Genomic DNA, 17,217 nt, shown 5'->3' with positions numbered 1-17,217 from the left:
ATCCTATACATACCTTGTGGGAGCTCTTTTGCCCAAACTCGTGGGAAATCTGTTTTTCCTGTGGGAAAGCTTGGATGGAAAAAGAAATTATTGATAGATATGTGCATGTAATTATCTTCACCCTTTTTGTACCCCCAAAACCTGAAAATTTGTTCAGAAATAGATATTCCTCTAGAAGAAATCCACAGGAATCACAAAGAAGCCACCACAAAAATTTTCAAGAAAACTTTAATGGGATCAAATCAAACCTAGATTTACTGGTGTGACTGGGAGGGTCCCTGGGGTTGTGTTTGCCTCTAAATTTATTCTGGGATTAGTTTTTTGTTGTTGTTCTAGCAGCATTTTGGGGAGGCAGGATGTTTGTTTCTTGAAGTCTACATGGCCCAAGTGAAATCCATGGTGGTGTCCCCTGTCAGGAGAAGGCCTCCCAAAGAGACAGTTGGTGTCACTGCTGGCTGCCAACCTGAGAAACACCCTGGTCCTTGCCAGCTCCACCAGCCACCCCTCCCCGTTCCTCTGGTCCCTGCCAAACAGGCTGTTAATGCTAGGAAAAAAACAAAACAAAACACAACAACAAAAAACACGGGGTAGATGACGAGCCAAAGAATTCACTGAATGTGTCAAGCTTGATAGCAGGCACCGCTGGTGGGTGGCATTCCTCTGCCACAGGGCAGATACACAGAGTATGTTCCTCCTGGGGAGAGATAAGCATGGCATGGGGCCAGGGTAGGTTCAAGCCCTGGAGGGGAAAGGCGATGCTGAGGAATGTGCCGCTACGTATTTCCTCAGGTTTCCCCTCCTTGGCAGAGTTGCGCTAGGGACGCAGAATTGGCAGGCATGATGGAAAGATGTCTTTCCCTGCAGCTCTCCGGGGACCTTCCCTGGCACTTTGCCTGGCTCTGGGCACTGGGCGCTGTGGTGGGGAGAGGAGCTCGTGCAAAGAAACATTGGATGGATGTGTGCAGTCCCATGGAGGGCAACACAAATGTCCTCAAGCTTCCCTCACCACACTGAAACTGAAGGCAAGGAGCAACTCTGCAGATAATGCAACCTCCTCTTATCACCCCTAATTAGGCTGGGCACAGCACTGCACCCAGGGAAATATCATTGCTTCCAGGGCTGGAGTAAGGGCCCCTGTGCTCTGTAGAGTCCCCACATATGTGTGACACCTCTGTGTTGTGCTGTGGAGGCTCTCAGACTTCGTGCAAAATGGGCAGGTGTGAGCCCTAAAGTAAAGGCACAGCAAGGGCTTGCCATTGTGCTTGCAAATGATGTTTCTGGAATCATGGTTTTGGAGTTTCACTGAGATTTTGAGCATTGTTTCTAGTTTGTGTGAAAATAACCCTAAAAAATATGTACGGGGTGAGTTTCCAAAATATTGCGAACCAGAAGAAATCTGAAATTCTTTCTCAGCTGCTGTTATGCTTCCTTATGCAAGACAGCGTAAGCCCAACTCCCAAAGGAATCGTGATACATGGAGTCCCATGGTGCATGTTGTATGCCTGTGTGTATGTCTACCTCTGCCTCAAAATTAACTTTCAAAATAATTGGGCAACATCAACCAAACAATTCTAAGATGTTTAATCCTTACAGATTTCATGGCAGTAAATATCTGAGACAGAGAGTGCATGAATAGCTCTCACTGAAGGAAATGGTGAGCTCAACCATTCATGGACACTAAAGAATCCAAAAATGCACCCCCCACACCACCCCCACTCCCCTGACTTTAGGAATAGTTTCAGTCAAAACTTTCAGTTTAGTAAAGTTCAGTTCAGTTTAGGTTTAGACACACACACAAAAGCCAACTGCAAGACCACAAGAAACCCATTCTCATTGAGTTGCAGGGCTATAATTTCATAGGAGCATGGCTCCCAGAAACCCTTTCACAGTTTGATCCTTTGGTATCACCTATAAATTTGCACCTCCTTTCTGGATTCAGTAATGAATGGGGCTGTGGCCATGCTCTGAAGTAATTGTTGTGCAAGAGGATGCCTCTTCCATTACTTTCTGCTTTCTTGTTCTCCTGGGTGAAATGTAAGCAACCATTTAAGTGCATTCTTAACTCACAGCAATTGTTCATCTGAAATCCTTTCCAAACAAGATGCTGTTATTGAGTTGCTGCCATGACATATAAATAAGTTTCTGTTCTTCTTTTCAGGGAATGGGGAGAAATTAACAGTTGGTTGATATTCATTGTCAATGAATTCCAGGCTTTGGGATAGAAGGAGCCGACAGCCCCTAAGGTCTCAGAGGTATTGTTATGGAGGGACAACATAAGCACTCACTTTTTCTCACCTTTCTCTCCATGCTTCTTCAGTTACCCATCCAGCATATGTAGTCTATGTCAGAGTCTGGGAGAAATAGTTATTGTCTCCTCCCATCAATATTGTATCTGCATTTGGGCCTGCTTTAAAGTCCTTTGGGGTTCAAGCCTCTGTTTTCTCTGTGCATCTGTTATGCTTTTATTTTACAGGGTGCTGTTGAACTGCTAACACTCCCCTGCAATGCCACAGAAGCAGTGAGCCCTCACATCTCACAGGATGGAGCATGTCTCCACCACACTGCTGGCCAGGCATGTTGGGTACTTATAAATTTCATTTCCCAAGATTTCTCTTTCTCAATTGAGAATCTATCCCAGAATTTATTTTTGAAGGGATTGTGCTCTTTTATGACATTGCCTTTTGTGAATATCTCTGAATGGTACTGGTGGACTTAAGGAGTTTTCTTGATGTATCACCCTTCCACATTGCATAAGCATAGAGGTCTGTGATTTTTTTCTTTATGGAGGTCCATGTATTGTTCACAAGTTGAATATAATTCAGCTGTATGTATCATTGCGTCCTGGAAAAAATAGGCCAAGAGTTAGCTGGAAAAGATGGGTACTTGGAAAGCAGAAATCAAAAAGCTAGTGGGGAGAGGAAAGGAGGTAACTGAGGCAGAGGGAGCCCTTGAACAAAGGAGGAGACCCCAGACCACGATGCTTATTCGTCTTTGATGCTGGCTGAGTTATATAAGCTCTATCGGAAGCTCTGCACCACTGGAGATCTGCTTTCGGTTGAAACACTGAACCCAGGTCCTGTTTTTTCTGGCTCTGGTGGCTGTCCAGGAGGAAGTGAGAGATCCTATGACACTTGTTGGAAGACAAGGACATGATCCCAGTGCTGTGGATAAAGTTTCCTGTCTGGCAATTAAATATGTTCAGCTCTGTGAATGGTATTAACAGGTGCCAACATCAGGCTCTACAGACTGTTAACTGCATGGTCCTCAGCTGGTGTAAGACTTAGGTGTTGGAGCTACAGATTTTTTTTCCCCGTTCCTTTATTGGGGAACTATTTATTTCCTCTTCATTTCTAATGTAAATTTGGATGAGAGTGGAAAAGGGATTATATCACCCAAAATTGCTTTATAATGGTAATGATCGGAATGGAATTTGGTACAAAAAACATTATGTGAAAGCAGTTGAACATGGGCTGTCTGGTGACATATATTTCTAGGAAGATAATGTAGACCACCTAAAGCTAAGAAAATCCCTGGTGCACCACCAAGTAAGTCCTTTAAAGTGACAGCAGTGAATACCTTGAGAACCAAGATACTCACAGTTGGCCTTGAAAGGCAGCATGAAACAGAGGGGGGTCTGCACCTAGACAAGATGATTTGTTGATTATCATTTAAGGTATTTTGAAGTCTAAGGTGAAGGTCAGTCCATTGTTATGTTTCTCCTTTTTTGCAATTGACTACGGATTTTTGGTATAGAGTACAAAATATGAACAGCATCTATTAAAATTAATACTGAGGTGGGTGGAAAGGATGAGCAAGAGAAACAAGCAAAAACTTATTTAAGAGACTGGTTGCTGAATGGTAGCAATATGACTGGACTCAAAGCATTACTGCTCTTAGCATGATTTATTGCTAATGCCCCTTCCTATGGCTGCCCTTCAGCCTCTGATGTCAATTAGCTCTGAATTCATTACTTTGTAATGGAAAGTGAAAGTGCAGCAGTTTTGGTTTTTTCCCTGCTCCTTCCTGAGACTGTTGTGTTAACTTGCCTCTTCAGTGCTGGCTTGCTCTCTCGCCCTCCCCTTGAAGCACCGCAAAGCACAGCCTGTGAAGTTACACAAGCCGGAGTTTGTGCGCATGTGCATGCAGTATTGTCTTGCAATAAATGGAGCCTTTTAGCCAGGGCAAGCGAGACTGATGTAGGAATGTAGGAGATCGTATCTGGGGGAAAAATCAATATTAAGATGTACAATTGCTCCCATGGTATCGAAAGAATTAGTTGATCTACATGCCAAATGACAGCCCCCTTGATAACAGGGATTATGTGTCCTGTTTTTCTAGGTTGTGCTCTGTTGGGGCTGCTCTCTGGGTCCCTGAGGCAGAGATAATCTAATTAGTACAACAAAGACCAGGGCAATTTAAAGAAAAAAGGAGGGGGGATTGGCAAGAGGGGCTGCGGGGAGGTGGATACCGGAGTGTAATGGCAGAAACATGCTCTGGAAAAGTTGCAGAGGAGGAGGGGAAACCTGGGAGCACAATGTAATCATCGGTTTGGCTCCACAAACATTGGAAGCGCAGAGCCACCAGGCTATTACCAGAGAAGTCCCAAATTAGCAAGTGCTTACAGCCTTCATTCAAACACACCCTTGGAAAGAGGGAACTGAGGAAAAGGCACGGTGGTGTCGGTCTGAGTGGACAGGAGGTGGCTTGAACCTGGATCTGCTCGTCCATTTCAAAGTCACAGGCACCTGCTGCAAAAGGTGCTTGCTAACTATTAAAATTAATTATGAAGTATCAGCATCGCTACTGGGCCTCCTATCTAGTATGTGTTAGCTGGAAAGAGTGCTGTTTTTCCCTCCTGGGTACAACCATGATACTCTGAAAGGTTTTGCAGGTGCTGTCTGCTCTGTCAGTGCATGCCCCATCAGCACCTGTTTCCCCAAGAGCTGTGTCCACTTTCAGAGAGACCCAGATGGATGGGGCTGGGGGAAACATCCTCAGCGGGTGCAAACTGAACCAAGAGCAGAATAAATTCCCTCTGAATAAATGATGATGGCATAGAAGAAAGTCATTGAGGCCCAGCTCTGGGCTTATGCATGACATTTTTGTCTGACTTTCTGGCAACTTATATTAATACCTGAATATTTTCAGTCTTGCTTGCACTGTCAGTTTTTCCTATGCAAGATGTACACCACAGCCTTATGCCTTTGCAGTTCATTCCCAACCTTAAGTGTAGATCCTGGATTTATCCTTTGCTTTATAAACATGTCCCTGAAGTTTAAATCTGAACTTTATTTCAACTTTATTTCAATACCAATTGCCTGAAGTGCTTTGGTGGTTGTGTCTAGGATTTTGGTCCAGTTCTCCCTCCAAGGCAAATATTGCAATTGCTCTACCATGCAAATGAATACAGACAGTCTCAGGCTGTATAATCTGGTAGATTTAGGGGACTGAAGGAAGGATCTTTCACATCTGGAAGTTGCCTTTTTTCTTCCAAAGGATCACGAGCACAAGGAGTTCAAGCATTTTTGCACAGCTCCCCACTGACCCTTATGTTCATGTCATCAGACCCAATCTTGTTGTCTTGGCAAGTACTCACACAAATAAAAGCAAGTAACAATGGGGTCTTTCTTCTAGCAGCTTTCCTCTCCCTCTCCCCTTGTCCCTTGCTGCTTCCCTCTCCTACACTGGAGATACAAAATTTGGAGACAGCAAGGATGAGATCACTGCTTTGCAAGGAGTGACAAGAAAACTGGCTGCATGGCTTGGAGCTCTGCGGAGCCTTTTCCCAGGGAGGAGATCTGATGTTATTTCCCCATCCCCAGCTGCATGGAGACCTCAGCACTTTGAAGACAGTGCTTGCCAGCCGCTCTGGTAAGAGTGCAGATAAGGTGTGGAGACAAGGAGCCATCAAAACACGGATGTCTAGCACAGAGTTTGCATTCCTGGCTTTGCTGTATTTGCTTACTTCAATCACATGAGCTTATAAAGTGTAATTAGCAAGGCACGGTCTTGACCCATTTTGGGGAAGAAAGCAGTCTGATTTGGGGATGCTGTGCACGTCCATATTGTCCTTAACTTCAGTTGTGAATACAGATGTGAATTTATAAACAGGTTTTAGATTTGTGCAATGCTTTAGAAATAAATAAAACTAAGTTATTCTATGAGCAATAGAACTGAGGACTCCAGATTTCCTATGCATTTCTGTGCCAAAACGGCCTCAAAGCCACAACTTCAGGTTATTATTACCCATGTGCGTTTGCTAGGGCTTTACACACACCAACACAGTGCTGTTGCATTCACCTGAGCCACCAGGTAAAAGCCCTCACCCCAGCTGGTGGCACAGACCCAAAATGGCCAAGCATCTCTTGGATTTGTGCTGTAGCTCTTCCTTCAGCAGAGACGCTGAATACGTACCCCCTTCTCTCTCCAGTCCCAGTTTTCACCAGAACTGTAGGAATTTCCTGCACTGACTGTCTGGACTGAAACGTGTTTTTGCAAGTGTGTGCTCTTTGTTTTCACTGAAATGGAATAAAAACAAACCGGCAGAAGGAAATTCAATAAAAATTGCATTTGATAGACCAATATTTTTTTTTTTTTTTTTTTTAAGAAAGACTACTGTTTAAAAGCCAAGATGCAGACATTCCTTACCATCCCACTCCCATTGAAAGTTCAGATTGAAATTACCTAGGACTCGGCTCTTCATACCTGTGTGGTTCCTTTCACTTGATTAAAATCAGCAGCAAGAAAGCTGTCAGGGGTTTTCTCAAGCATCCTGCAAATGAAATGTAACTTCTTCAAAGTTTACTTTCCAGTACTGTGCTTTTACGTTATGGTTCGCTAAGGTTTGGAAAGTGTTGGAGCTGTTTTTTTTTGTTTTTGTTTTTTTTTTTTTTATATATATATTTTACTTTTGTCTACCACATGCAACAGACTGCTGCTCTCTAGCTGGGGATTCAATGTACCACCACTAAAACCCAAGAAGTCACCCTGTTGCAGGATGCTATGGCATTTATATCAGTTGGAGAATCATCATCTTTTGTGCAACCACTGCAGTAAAATTTGGGCTGCTGCACATTCTAGTAAGCTTTTGTATCAGTCAAGGGCAGAAAGCTGACATTCTTCTCCCTGTAAAACCTTGCAGTTTGTTATATTTTTCTAATGAGGAGTTTTGCACCGAGTGACAATTGCTGGAACTGCTCCGTCTACTGTAAGCAGCATGTTCCAAGTGCAGCTCCTTGGTTTGGCAGATGGTGCAATTCTTGATAGAAACCATAGTTAAGTGCCGCGTTATTTAACAATTACTTACAGTGCTCTGATCATGCAGTGCCTTGGGATATTGTGCATTCTGTCTAATTGCAGTTTATACAAAAGTGTATTGTGGTCATTATGCCATTATGTTCTGAGAGCATAAGGAATAAAACAGAGCAAATCAGATAAAGCTGGGCGAGACTTGAGCTGTCTGCATTGGAATGTTGGCAACTGGGTCTCTCACCCATGCAGGCCACAAAGATAATTTCCTGACTACTAAGTAGTAGTTGGTTTAAAATAAAATCTATTAGCTTCTCCGCACTCAGGGGAAATGTCTATCAGCAAAACTGATTAGAGATAAGGGTAAGCAGATGTCAAAACAGAAGACCACCAAAGAACTGAGGTCCTGAAGTGAATGGGGAGAGATCCAGCAGGTAGTAAAAGTGGGGTGGAATGTTATGGCCTGATCCAGGGTCAAGGGATGGTAAAATTGGACTCTATATCTTGTATGTGAGGAAAAGTCTGCCTCCCACAACCTTTTTTTCTGAGTGAATTAATGTGTGCATGAGTGTTTCAGTTTGTTTCACAAACTCTTTCTTTTACCTAATGATTGAATGGAAATTATACTAATAGGGAGAACTAAGAACCCTGGGAGGATGGTCCACGGAATTTCTTGCTTTTCCTGTAATTGCAGAGGAGCTGAATTCAAACAATCTCACTCTGTAGAAAGAGCTTCTCTGTAGGACTCCATTCTGTCACAGACTTCAGCTTAACTAAGTCCCCAGTTTATGGGACCACATAAGGTCTAAAATAGGAAATGATGTTTTGATGGAATTTCCATTGCAGGAGCTGATCCATGAACTTCAATATGTTGTAAGAACATGTAGGCTTTATCAATGATTTACAGGTAAAATCATGGGGATAAATTATTTTGTGATGTCAAGTGATTTCTGTGGGGTTGGCATGACATTTTTCACCCTGTTTATCCTTAACTTCATATCAAAAGATGTAAAATCCCAGGTTTTGTGCTCACCCCTCTTCCCTTGCTTTCCTTTGCCAGCTAGAGAGGACAGTTGCCTCGGCACTGTTTTTGGAGAGATGCCATGGAAAGAGGCTTCATGCAACCTTCCCCAGCTCACTGAATTATGGCATTGCCATACAAGGCCTGTGTGAGAGGTATTAACTCATGCCTAACCACAGTTTTACTGCTCAGCTTTGCTTCTTGGCCAAAGATGAGATGCTGGTGGCCAGGAGGTGTGGAAAGCAGGGCACAAATCTCCTGCCCTCCCTGTCAGCCTGTTGTCATGAGCTCCCTGAGCTCAAAAGGGAGCCCAGTCTCTCCCTTGCATTTTTGCTCACCTGAATCCTGAGATTCTCACATGAGGATGCAAGAGAAAGCTTTTCCAGGTGTGGAGCACTTTTGGCACCAGCTTTGACACCACACATTGCAGGTTAAGTTCTGAATTTCACACCATCTTCCCGTTCCTACAGCTATTGAGGGTGCTCCTCTCTAAGGCTCCCAGCAAAAAGCTGATATTGCTTAGGCTGGGTCCAGACACCTCCGTGCTTATTTGAAACTGAGGAATTTTTTCTCTGACTCATAGAGCTGCTCTGTTTCTGCTTGGGTTTCCCTGGTTATCTGTGGCAGCTCCACATACATACCAGGAGGCATGGCCAGGGCCGGATCATAGCCCATTAGATGTGGGGCCACCCTTGATGCATGCAGCTCATGTTGTGACCCCATAGGACCTACAGACATAAGATCTGCTGGGGGGGAAATAGGGAGAAGGATGTGTCCAAGGAAAACCAGGGCCAGGGAAGCACTGGATTAAGAATATTTTGTGTGATAAGATTGTTACAGGATGAATCCTTACCCAGGCAAAGGCCACTCACGGGGATCTGTCCCATTACTAATTTCCACGTACCTTGTAATAGCATCATCAGAGAGAGCATTCACCCTGGGCAGGGGAGTTCACATGATTGGCTTCCATGCCTGATTGTTTCCACTCCTCTTTGTGCCAGCCTTGATTTCTTTACCTGATGTGGGGGGTCAGGAGAACAGTGGGATCAGGACCCATTGCCCCCATCCTACTCCCCCACTCTACCAGGAGAACTGCTGCCCCCACAAGAGACTGTAACTGAATACACAATGGCTTTTCTGCTCAGGCATTGCATAAAAGAAGCTGGAAAAGGCCAGACAAATCCCAGGAGGATGCTCTGCATGTTCTCACAGCAGCTTTCAGCCTCCAGCAGGAAAATCTGCCTTGTTTTGCTGAAGGCAAGTCTAGACCAAAGCAGCAGCAGATGATCATGATGATGATGATGACTATTATTATTATAAATCTGAAATGCATGTCTCCTCTCCAGCATTGCAGCAGACTGGGACAAGGTGAACTACAGTGATAGCAATTCCCAGCTCAGCTTGTACTTAGGTTTTGGAGCAGTCAGGCCTGCACCCATTTGAAGCTGTCAGACCCTTCACCTCTCCAGCTGCCATCCAAGAGCTGGGCCTGGGTTTCAATGTGCCCATACCAGCCAGACTCCTCCAGTCTTCCCACCTCTGAGCTTCTGAGTGGCCACACTACTGCAAGAAAAGATTTACCTGGCCTTCACAAACCCTTGTGGAAAACTGCTGTTCAGCTCCCCTGTGCACCTGATGTGAAGGTAGAGCGAAGCTGTACTGTTCCCTTGCAGAACCTTCATCCTTGGCCATCACCATTCCTTTCAAGGAAAAATGTGAATGCCAACAAAGATATTAGGAAAAAAAAAGTACAAACTACTGTTTTCAAAATTTTGTTAATGTGTTTTCTTTAAAAAATGCAGAGCTTCATCCTTACTGCTGTTAGTATGAAGAAGAGAAACTGATGAAAGCCACAGTAGATTTGCTTCATTGGATAACAAAATACATCATTCAAAAGGTAAGTTGCAAACAGTGGTCCTAATCTAATAACATTAACCATAACCTCTGCTCCTCCCCCCAAATCCCAGCCACTTTGAAAAAAATCCGTCTTCTTGTCCAGTGATAAGTGATTTTTTTATTGATGTGATATATCCAATAGTGAAATGGATTTTCCTTTTTACAAGGTATGACACTTTTTGCTACACAGTATTTCCATTACAAGAGGTTTTGATTGATTCAAGAAGAGTCCTAGATAATAGCAGGCTGATCACGAATAAATCAGCCTGAATGTTGATGTAGAGTTCCCACTGTTCCTAAGAGGGTTAATACTATTCCTACTAAGAATGTGTAATGTTTGGAAAGGTTGCTTCTTGTAAAACAGCTACAAACTTATATCATTTGCTTTCCCTCAGCTTGGCAAATGCTCATATTTTTTCACTTTCCCTTCAGGTAGAAATTGTCTATATGACCTGAAAAACTTTGGTCTTTTGTAATGACTAAAGTTGAAAGCAAACATAGTGGCCTATGCCAAATATTGATCCGATCCTCAAAAGGGCTGGCCAGCGGCAAGCTACTATAAATGGAAGCTGTATGTGGTTCAAGCTGCCTTTTGGTCAGACTGCATTGCTTCCTATCTTACTTCTGTGTCGAAAAACAAATGTCTCTTCCTCAGGGAAAGCTGAACCGTGTCACCCTACTCCTCTTTCCCCTCACTCCCTTAATTCTTAGTCTACTTTTTTTTTTTTTTTTTTTTTTTTTTTTTTTTTGTGTGTGTGTGTGTGTGTGTGTGCCAGCAAAGAAAAACATGCATTTCTGGAGACATAGCTTATCTGACTCACACAATACAGGGTGCTTCACCCACAGATATCACTACTGTGCTGAAATGCAGCATGCCCCTTTTTTGGTGCAATGCCTACTCAGGTGGAGCATGGGTATGGTGGGGAAGGGCTGCCAGAGCAATCAGAGACATGGTCACAAAGACACTTACTGGAGGCTCTTGGTCATTTATAAATAGCTAATGGATGTATTTTTCTGTCTCATGCTGTTGCTGGAAAGCCATGAATCTCTTTGTGAACTTTGTGAAGAAGAGTGGTCACTCTTCTCTCTGTGTTTCTGCCCAGAATGAACAGCTATTGATCCTCCATCACAAGTGCACTTGCTATAATATTTTTAACTTACCTATTGCAGAGTCAAGTCCCATGCAGACCTGTTAGGCCTCTTCATGTCCAGTCATTTTAAAATGTGGGGTGGAAGTGGGACTTCTCCAGGCCTCTCATGCCACATGGACACCCCATGAGGAACATGGTTTATTCCCCATTATGCCAAAGGAGACAGACCCACCCTGAGCTGGTACTGAATTGATAGACTCTGCTTCAGGGGTGCTCATCAACTCTGTGTTTTGGTGGAATAGTCATTGGTGCAAGCAGCTCATCGATGATTGAACTGTAATTGGTGCGTGCAGCACAGAGCCAAGCTCGGCTCTGCCTCCAGCTCTTCGCTGTCAGCCAACCATGCTGTGACCACAGGCTGGGACCAGTACCAGTCCAGAATTGCTTGTCTTAATCGTAGCTATTTTAGTGGAGACTACAGCTTCCATGGGAGTAAATTGTCATGATTTGGGAAATGCCAAACAGAATTAACTGAAAAAATAAAAATCTTTTTGTTGGCATTCCTACACCATGATTTTGATGTTTGAGAAGTCTTTTCCTCTCACTTACACCCAAAAACAGCCGATGCATTAAAAGCACAGCTTTGCTCCAAAACAGTCCATTCTGGATTTGCATAGTACTTTATTATTTTTAAGAGAAACTGGTTTACTTCCAAATTAATATGCCAGAGGCTGAATGAGCTAGATTTAAATATAAAATTATTTTGAATAGATATTTAACATTAACAGCAATCTCATTTATTTTAGTTATTTTCACTTATTTTTTTTTTTTTTATTTTCACTTATTTTTTCAAAGTTAAGCTAGATCTACTGCATAAGAATGAGTGTTTCATTAATTTTTATAAGAGTTATAAGAAGCATATGTTTTAAAGCTCTACTTTGTAACATAGAAAAGTATATTTTAGACATATTTATTTACATAATAGCCACATTAAAAGAAATTTTCATATGGAAAAATGTAGCGATACCAAGCAACTGTTCCCAAAAAGTTTTAAAAAGTATATTAATGATATGGAGTGAAAAGAAACAGGAAAAAAAAATAAAAATGAAATTAGAGGATGTGATTTTTTGAAGTGTTCAAAGTGAACACATTTCCACTCCTATCACAAAGCCAGTGGAAGCAGAGCAGTCTACAGCAAACTAAAAGAAATCATGAAAAAAAAAAAAAAAAAAAAAAGTTCTTTGAAAGAATTGAAATATCTCACTTGGAAATGAGATTTTCATCTTGAAAAGGTGAGAAATGTTGATTTTAGCATTGTCGTTCTAATTGGTTTTGGATCAACTATCATTTTGTTAATTGCAGTATGCGATATATATATAAAATATGTAAAATAAATGATCTTATTATAATATATCAATAACTGAAAAGCATCAATTTAAATATTTTGACAATATCAACACAAGAATTGATACAAAATGGCCAAACCTCTTCTGATGAGCGATTTTGTGAAATATTTTAGATTTTGACAAAAAAGCGCACTTTTCTATGGAAAAAAAACCCAACTAAATAAAACAAAACAAAACAAAACAAAAACAAAACCCCAACAACTCACCAACCTCTTCAGCATTTTATCAGGTCAAAGTTACCATAAGTATCATTGAAAAGTGTTACAGATAATAAACATACTACATCAGCACATCATTCTACTAGAATTAAAGAGCAGCTACTGTAACCTCCATTTGTTTAGGAAAATTTAGAAGAAATCAACAAAACAATTTGTTTTTACAGGCTCTCAGAGCTTAGAAACTGTAAGGCTGGTCTTTCCAATAATTTGAATTATCATCTAAAATAATTTATACAAGATGCACTGAAGAGAACTTATGTGTATAAAAGATGTATTTTTTGCTCTGCTTTGACTGACATACTGTTGCTTCTGTAAGCATGCCTATTCAATATTTGAAGCTATTTTCATAATCTAAGATTTTTATTGTGGATGTGGCTTTTTTGCATCACGTAGCTTTTTTTGAGGTGAGCACAAGTGATTCATTTTTTCTATGAATGCTGGGAGAATATCACTAAGATCAACAGGAATTTTGCTTTCAAAAACCTACAACATTGGACCGATTATGTCCAAGACCTAATGGACCTATTACAGAGCCTGAACCCATTAGGCTTGAAAACCACTAAGTGTGAGCCAAAACCCAAATAAATTGGCAAGTGTATCAGGAAAGTAACAAAATCATCACTGCCCTGTTATTCCAGGGGTTTATTTCCTTGTGAAGTAACAATGCTCTTGACATGTCCCTGCAGAAAGTTGTATAACATCCTGCTTCATGAAGGCATGCATTCCTGGAAGAGTGGAGGTCCTGAGAATGTCAAAAGCTCTTGAAAACAGGTTCAGCTTCCACTTTGCCAGACACTATGGCAAAGACTACTCTGGGAGCTAATTTTGGATAATGAGCAGTCAGCAGGGGCAGAACATCCTGTAAGTATCTACAGCTAAACCCTCTTAAACAAGATTGGGATCACCCAAAGCTTTTCTCATGGGTGTTAATATAGTGATTAAAGTTCACAAGAGGCTTGTGATTTTATTTTAGTCTTGTCACATGCAATGGCAACTAGGCAGGAAAGTTGTCTTAATGCGTTGATGTTGAGGGTCATATGTGCAGAATGCACGATATGCTTATGTTGCAATAACTGCTATATAAATTTAGTCATGGCTGTTGTATAAATGGAGTTGGGCAAAGATGTGGCAGCATATCGAGAAACATTTTGATAAACTTACTTTCATTGGAACATCTGCTTTAGCTTGCCAGAATGCCTTGAAATACTAGTTATATGTAAAACAGATATTTTCATGGCTATTTGTAACCTGCAAATGTGTACTCTGTCACTGTGAGAGATGCCTCTTCTGAGCCAGCAATGGCTACTGATAGCATTGTATAGTGGCAGATTCTGTCATCTTTAGTTTTGTATGCTTTTCCCCACAAAAGCCAATCTGAGATTTCCTACACGATTTTTTTTTTTTTTTTTTTTTTTTTTTTTTTTTTTTTGGTGCAACTTTTAGTGGGGGAGAAGGGAGCGGCAGGAATCACCAACATTTGGAAGGTTATCCACTCAATAAAATATGTAGAGGTGCTTCTTCCGCTTTCTGTTTCTGTTCTTTCTCACCTTTGTATTTAAAAGACTTTCTTGAACAGATAGGATCCTAAGTGAATCTTATCAAGGTCAGAGCTTGCTGTTCTGGCACAGATTTGAATACAAGACTTTGTAGATATCTGATTCCCAATCATCTTTGGAAACCATGTTTACCACCAGTAGTTTGCCTGTAATTGTGGTCAAATTTCTGCTTCCTTTGTTTCATTTCCTTTTTTAGGAAAGGCATCCAATTTAGTTTAATCTAATCAAAAGCTAATTTAATTTATTCTAATCTAAATTTAAAAGGGTTGTGTGAACAATTTTTTTTTTTGTTTTGGATTTTGTGTTTTTGGCTACTGAGTCAAACACTGAGAACAACTTAAGTTTTATGGTGATGAATTTAAGTATTTCAATTCTTCTCTCTTAAAACTAAGTTACTTGCTTTAGAAGAATGTTTTTTATTTTTTATTTTTTTTTCCCAGTCAGGAGCAAATGAAATCTCATGTTAATGGTAGTTTTAATCTGAAGACCTGTTACAGTCTTCACCATAAACAAAAGTCATTCAGGCATATAGAGAATTGCCCCAGCTACAGGGCTATGGCATAACTGGGGAAAGTTTTCTCTGATTCTGCCTCTTGGTTATGTTCCACTATTTTTACAGCTTCTAGTTTTTTTTTGTTGTTGTTGTTGTTGTTGTTTTGTTTTGTTTTGTTTGTTTGTTTTTGTTTTTTTCCAGAACTGGCACTCATCTACACATAGAGTAGTTTAGGAGAGGCGTTCATTTGTCACCTGTCTCATTCACATAACCATATACCATAGAACTACAATTGCAGAAACTACCAAAAGATAACCTCTGCCTACATCAGCATATAATTTGGTGATTTGAACTTAAATCACTCAAATGTGCTCAAGTAACAGGATAGATACCAAAGAGTGTTTTCTTTAAAACCACTTGGTGAATTTACAGAAATAAATTCTTTGTACACATTGATGGCTACATACAGCTTTGAGATTACAAGCTGTAACTCGGTTGCTCAGCAATAGACATCTCCATGCTGTTTGATATACCCCCAGGGCACCATACCTGGGTCTCCTATATATTTATATGATATCTACTAGCCTTGTCCTGATGTCCCATGTGCCCTGGGATGTGTCAGTTGGGTGCTTATGCACGCGAAATTGATTTCAGCCACTTCTGTCCATTTAGTCTTGAAAACAACTATCTCCATGTTTGCATGCTGATGAGCATTAGGGCTTGACAGCCTTGTTCTCTTTCTCATTGTTTTATCACGAGCAGTACAGCAACCAAATATTTGTCTAAACTATTTTTACTAATTTTTATATGTGTGCAGAATATAAGTAAAGGGTTGAGACTACATAATTTGAGGTAGGAATTCCCTTAACACAACTGCAAGAAAACGCAAACTAGAAAGAATTTGTTACGCAATTTGTTCCAAACTAGTTTACAGCTGTAAATACATAGATTTTATATACTAACTGCTGAAATTCTTTGTTTAAATATAGGGTGATGTGACAGAGAAGAAAAGCAATAAAGAAACTCAGTTTCATAAATAGTTTCAGTAGTTTCAGTTCTTGAAGAACTGCTGAGACAGTTCTCATGATCAAATCTGGGCTGCATCATAGGGATGTATATGATCATGTTCATCTGAGTGTTTGAGAGGCTTAAACATGCTATTATAATCAGAGAGAAGAGGAAGCAAGGGAGAGAACACTATTTATTTATCACAAAAGCAGAGGCAAACATTTATGACATTTCAGCTCAAATGCTGAACTTTTGTCTGCCTTGAAGATTTGGTAATAAGACTTCAGAACAGGGTCCAAGTCTCTACTATTTTGTACCTGCAGTGCTAATCCTTGTGTTAGCTCACAGGTGATTTAAGCTGTAAAGGTTACACACACAATTAGGGCATTGCAGGATGAGATTTTAAATTCTTAAATCTGTGAAAATTGGTGAATGCAACAGCAGGTTGCTATTGATATCAGGGTGGCAGTGATTATTTATAGGAGTGGTAGTCCTGTATAGGGATAGCTATCAGTAGCTATCTGGACACAAAGGAACTGTCTTCAGTCTCTCTTTGGTCCATGGATGTACCCCATTCTGTCACTGCTTCCCTTCCCTTCCCTTCCCTTCCCTTCCCTTCCCTTCCCTTCCCTTCCCTCCCTGCTCCCCAGGGTCTGCAGGTGTATAATCAGCGAGGAATGAAGCCCTGGCACCTCTAGAGGCTGCATTTGGAGAAGGAACTATTGGGTGGATGCCCACAAGGATTGTCCAAGGAGTTATTGCTGCTCCTGGTCCCCTGGCATCTGATGGCTGGGACTCCTCTGGGAGGACGATATCCTACAGATCTCACTGGTGTGTGCCTCACCTCACGTCTCAGGGCTGGTCTGAGAGGATGGAATAAAAGCAGCCCTGGGAGCAAGTGGGGCTGTGCTGGAGCCAGACGTAAATCTGCCTTCCCGAATGGGTTTTTATCTCCCACATCACTGCAGCTTTCCTGACAATCTCCAGCGCCTGCTTCCGAGCCCTTTGCAGTGATTTTTCCCAGGCACGGTGGGGCAGCTAGCTCTAGGAGACGTTTTGCCAAAAATATCTTTATTTAGAGTCCAGGGCAAACTGGGCTGTGTGTACCTGATCTGACCTGAGCAGGGGCAGTTGGAACAAGCCGTGCATCAAATAAGGGCTCGATGCCAGCCCATAGAGACCCAAATTGGGAATCTCTGCTGGAATCCCAACACCTTCCCTTAGTGCTTGGATCGGGAAGGCCGTGGAGATGGAGGAGCAACCTCCAGAGCATCGCACGA

At 41.6% G+C, this 17,217-nt stretch overlaps 1 long non-coding RNA gene across 1 annotated transcript; it reads left to right on the top strand.

Annotated features, from left to right (window-relative positions):
* Positions 1-8,318: 8,318 nt before the first annotated feature.
* LOC118162620 lies at positions 8,319-12,810 on the top strand. Its single transcript, XR_004748539.1, has 3 exons — positions 8,319-8,424; positions 9,616-10,166; positions 11,336-12,810. It is a non-coding gene; the product is annotated as an uncharacterized LOC118162620 (long non-coding RNA).
* The last annotated feature ends 4,407 nt before the right edge of the window (positions 12,811-17,217 follow it).

Source organism: Oxyura jamaicensis, chromosome 2 (genome assembly GCF_011077185.1).
Source record: "Oxyura jamaicensis isolate SHBP4307 breed ruddy duck chromosome 2, BPBGC_Ojam_1.0, whole genome shotgun sequence".
Taxonomy (NCBI): domain Eukaryota; kingdom Metazoa; phylum Chordata; class Aves; order Anseriformes; family Anatidae; genus Oxyura; species Oxyura jamaicensis.
Note: the sequence above shows the minus strand (reverse complement) of the source record. Positions and strands in the feature narration are given on the sequence as shown.